This window comes from Spinacia oleracea, chromosome 4, assembly GCF_020520425.1.
Source record: "Spinacia oleracea cultivar Varoflay chromosome 4, BTI_SOV_V1, whole genome shotgun sequence".
Taxonomy (NCBI): domain Eukaryota; kingdom Viridiplantae; phylum Streptophyta; class Magnoliopsida; order Caryophyllales; family Amaranthaceae; genus Spinacia; species Spinacia oleracea.
In genome coordinates this window covers 49,830,338-49,835,629 of record NC_079490.1, presented here as the reverse complement: position 1 = coordinate 49,835,629, position 5,292 = coordinate 49,830,338, and the positions used below count along the sequence as shown (strand labels likewise).

At 34.2% G+C, this 5,292-nt stretch overlaps 1 non-coding gene across 1 annotated transcript; it reads right to left on the bottom strand.

The window, feature by feature from the left end:
- Nucleotides 1-4,812: 4,812 nt before the first annotated feature.
- TRNAR-CCG (transfer RNA arginine (anticodon CCG)) lies at nucleotides 4,813-4,885 on the bottom strand. Its single transcript has one exon. It is a non-coding gene; the product is annotated as a tRNA-Arg (tRNA).
- Nucleotides 4,886-5,292: the final 407 nt, after the last annotated feature.

The window sequence follows — 5,292 nt, the reverse complement described above, 5'->3', positions numbered from 1 at the left end:
ATTTCATGGAGTGCCTAGTTCTATCGTTTCTGATCGTGATACAAGGTATCAATCAACCTATTGGAGAGAATTGCAGAAAGCTCTTGGGACGAAACTTAACTTCAGTACCGCATTTCACCCAACGACTGATGGACAAACAGAACGTACCAATCAAATTGTCGAGGATATGTTGAGAGCATGTATTTTGGATTTTCAAGGAACCTGGGAGAAGTTCTACCTATGGTTGAATTTTCGTACAACAGTTATCAGGCCACTATTGGTATGGCACCTTACGAAGCACTTTATGGAAGGAAATGTCGTACACCATTATGTTGGAGTGATATCGATGAAGCACGTGTTATAGGACCAGAATTGATTCAAGAAACTACTGACAAGATTCGTTTAATCCAATCAAGAATGATGGCAGCACAAAATAGGCAAAAGAGTTATGCCGACCAACGAAGAAGACCACTAGAGTTTGAGGTTGGAGATCACGTGTTCTTGAAAATTTCGCCAACAAAAGGAATAATGAGATTTGGTCAAACAGGAAAGTTGAGCCCAAGATACATCGGGCCATATGAGATATTAGAAAGAATAGGTGCAGTAGCATATCGACTAGCTTTACCAACCGACTTGGAAAAGGTGCATAATGTGTTCCACGTGTCGATGTTAAGAAAATATGTTCCTGATCCTAGCCATGTGATTACGCACGAACCCTTGTTATTGCGAAACGATTTGACCTACGAGGAGAAACCAATTGAAATTCTAGAACGAAGAGAGAAACGACTTAGAAGCAAAGTAATTCCAATGGTTAAAGTCTTGTGGGCCAATCACTTGACATCTGAAGCTACATGGGAAGTCGAAGCGCAAATGAGATCGAAATATCCCCAATTATTCGTTTAGAAACGATAAGATGTATGAATTCTAATATGCTTTTTGAATGATTATGTTATAATGATATTCCGCCATGTTTGTCTAGCGAATAGAACGAATAAGTATGAATTGTATGATTTCTATGAATGGCTAGTTCAACTGAGCTCCAGTTTCGAGGACGAAACTTTTTCTAAGGGGGTAAGAATGTAATAACCCGAAATTTTAAACTCGATTTGTTAAAATTAAAAATATTTATTAACTTAATTACGTTTTAATTAAATTACGAATAATCGAATTTCGTTATTTTAATCGTTTTTACGAATTATTTTAAACGATAAATTTATAAACCGAAATTATTTAATTTCGTTAACGATAATTTATTTATTTTTAAGGAATTATTTTAATTAAACATTTTATTACAAATTCTGGATTTTTGCCAAATATGGTGAATTTATTAAATTAAAAAAAAAAAAAAAAAAAAAGGGAAAAATGCCTGCTTGCTCTCCACGCATATCCCACCTTCCCTCAAATCAGTCCCCATACATTTTCTTGAGCCCCAAGGCCTTCCTCTTCTAGAATCCTTCACAAAACTTACAAATTTCTGATCAATTTCATTACCAAAAATCAATTCACAAACTGAGAAAAAAATCATCCCCTTGTTCTTCCTTAATTCGAACCACCACCGCAAACACCACTGCAACCACCAGCCACCACTACTGCCACCTCCGTCCAACCACCACCTTGACCACCGTCTCCCTCCAGCACCACCGCACACCCACCGTACCTCCCCCTGCTCTCTCTCCTCCCTTCGCGACGCCCTGCCCCTCCCCTGTTCCTGCTCCTTTCTCCCCTGTTCGCAAATCACCACCCCCATCCCCTTACCTGCTCCGCCGCGAACCACCGCCCACCATCACCGTCGCGTCAGACCGCGTCGCCCAGCCAGCCACCTCCCTCCCCTTCCCTGTGTCGTGCATCCCCTCCCCTCTTCCCCTGTTTCTCTCGCCTCCCCCCCTTCCCCTGTTTATCTCGTGCCTCAACCCAAAAACCCCAAACAAAATAAAATCAGATTCTTTGGCCTTGTTTTATTCTCCTCAAACCCCTTATTTAATTGGGCCAATTAACCATTTGGGCCTTTGGTAAGACCAATCTGAATTTTCAGATTTTAAATTTAGCAATATTTATGTTTTAATAGTTTTTATGATATAATTATTTACTAATAAATTGATTTTATTTCCAGGTTTAATTATCAAATATCGATTTTACTAAAATAAATTACTTAGCCTGAATTAACAAAAACGGAATTTTAATATTATTTACATGAAAATCAATTATAAAATATATATGTATTTTAAGTAAAAATTCGATTAATTATAATTTCGAAACTATATTTTATTAAAATTCGTTATAAAATTTATGATTTATAAAATATTAATTTTATAATTATTCATCGATCTAGTACTAATTCAGTAAATTCCTATTTTGAAAGAAACTGGACTCGGAGCTCAGGACGAACGAACCAACGAAAACCCTTAGCAAATCGCGGAAGTGAGGTAACGGCTATTGCTAGTACCCGCAATCCCCTTATAAATATGATTTATGAAATTATGACGTTATGATTGAATTTATGAATTAAATGTTTTGATGTGTTTTATGGATTGTGGGATGAAATATGATTTGTTTGAATTGTTTATTATAATATGAATTGATTGAGTTTTCTCATAAAATTATGTTTATGCAATGCTTTGAAAGAAATGATATGTTGATCCCAGGATCAAAATGATGTTTTATGAGCTAAATGAGTTATGTTATTTCGAATTGAAATACAAGCCAAGGCTTGGTAAAATTACATAAAACATGATAAAATGAAAGTGAAAGACCTGGTTTGTCTGGCGGTATATAAACTACCATCTTCCTATCTACCGGTCATGCATGCACCACGGACACCTGTCCACCCATGGATCACGAGCCAAGGCTCCCATGGTTTATGAGCCCAGGCTCAGGGCCCATGCCCATGTTACGATGATGAGCCCAGGCTCAGGGCCCAGGCCCAGTGGAGAATTCCTTCACGGTTCGTACTTGCCGACATCTAGCATGTTAAATTGCAAAGTTTATAAATGAATTAAATATGATGTTTTATTAAATGTTTTACTTATATCTATTCTCCCTGTGTTATTAAATAAAATGAGTTGAAATGAATTTACGTTGCTAGGGTAGTTGTTACTGAGTCTTCGGCTCACCGTTTCGTTTTCTGTTTTAGGTACTGATGGGGACGATGGACACGAGTAGTGGCGAGGAATTTCACGTTAATAATATTCACCTAGTTTATGCTTAAAGTTTTAATAATTTTAATTAAAGACTTTTAGTAAGTTATGTACTTTTATTTTGATAATATAAAGGATTATTATATATATTTTGGAGTATTTAATGGCTTATGATTGATGTTTGCCTTGTAATTTCCAAAAAGGAAGTTACGGCAGGTAATGTCCCGACCAATTAGGTTAATTCCGCTGCTAATTATGCTTTAATAATTGAATTAGAGGTCGGGGCTTTACATAGTCTCATTAGCTTTGGGCTAAAATGGTACGCCTATTTTAGCACCCAAAAAGACATAAATTTGTTAAACTTTAGACGTGATTAGTAGTTAGTACTAGTGGAATATTGATCGTTTTTTTTTTCTTTTTTTTTCTCACTGAGTATAGTAGTTTCGTATTTACAATCGTTTTAAAAATATATAAAATCAAAACTAAAATCAGATTTTGTATTTTAAAAACTCAAAACTAAAAATTAGAAATTGTGCCGAACGAGCCCTTAGATAATTGAAAGATGAGTATTCAACTTTTTTTTTATTATGCTCGGTTGTTATCGATCAGCAAAACTGTAAAAATACAACAATGATATTTTCAACAAAATGTAAGCACAAATATGGGGCAATAAGTAGGACAAGAAAACGTTGGACCTGTGAGGCTCTTTAAGCCTTATGAGTGTTATTGGGCTTGAATGAGTCTCATTAGCTTTGGGCTAAAATGGTATGCCCATTTTAGCACCCGAACAGACATAAATTTGTCAAATTTTAGATGTAATTATTACTTCCTCCGTATTTTAAAAAGAGATATACTTTGACCCGGCACATAATTTTAGGAGGAGGAGATGAATTTATTAAAATAATATGAAAGTGGGGTAGTGGGTGAATTACTTATTATAGTAAAAGGATGATGTGAGTAAGTGTAGGGATTACAAGGAAAAGAGAAATATTAATATAATTGGAAGTGGAGACCAAAATATGTCAAAAAAGGAAAGTGTATCTCTTTTTAAAATACAGAGGGAGTAGTTAGTACTATTGGAATATTGATTGTTTTTTTGTTTTTTTTTCTTACTCAGTACAGTAGTTTCGTTTTATAATAGTTTTAAAAATATATAAAATCAAAACTAAAACAAGTTTTTGTATTTTAAAAACTCAAAACTAAAAATTAAAAATGGTGCCAAACGAGCCCTTAGGTAATTGAAAAATGAGTACTCCATCCGTTCTTAAATATTAGTCCTCTTTTGACTTTTTCATCCGTTTCAACTCAATATTTAAACGTAAATATTTCCAAATACGTACGTTAAAGAAATATAAAAGTTTGATATTGCTAAACAACGCATTGAGACGAACAAAACAAAATCTCACAGAATTAGAAGATTATCTTCAATTGTGAATAGTGACAAGATTTCAAAAGGGACTAATAATCGAGAACGGCTAGAGCATTACAAAATTAGAAGATTATCTTCAATGGTAAATAGTGACAAGATTCCAAAAATGACTAATAATCGAGAACGTGTAGAGTATTCAACTTGTTTTTTTTTTTTTTTTTTTTATAATTATGCTCGATTGTTATCGATCAACAAAACTATAAAAATACAACAATGACGTTTTCAACAAAATTTAAGCTCGGAACTCTTGTCATTAGCAGAACAAGAAAACGTTCACAGTGGGACTCGAACCCACAATCTCCCGCTCCGGAGGCGAGCGCCTTATCCATTAGGCCATGCGAACACTTTGATGTTGACCTGTGATTTGTTTATTTATTATGTGTTTTGTACTGTATATCGACCAACCAATAAGTGTTTTGCTGATTTGCTTTTTTAAATTTAAATTGTTCTGTAACGTTCTAATTTTAATTTTTTTTTGTTTGTTTTAACGTTTTACAGTATTTGATCTAAATATTTTAATTACATGCATGTTTGACATTGGCTTACAAATTAAATACACAGTACAGGGAAGTAAAAGTTCTTATACGAAGCAAAATGGAATAAAGTGAAATTGTTGTATGTCAAAAGCGTGAATACTAAATATATAGCGTGCATGATATAGAAAATTATACTTTCCCACAAAATAGAGCAAGTAATTAATATTGTTTAAGTAGACTTTAACTTCCTATAATCAAACTTTTTGCACTTCAT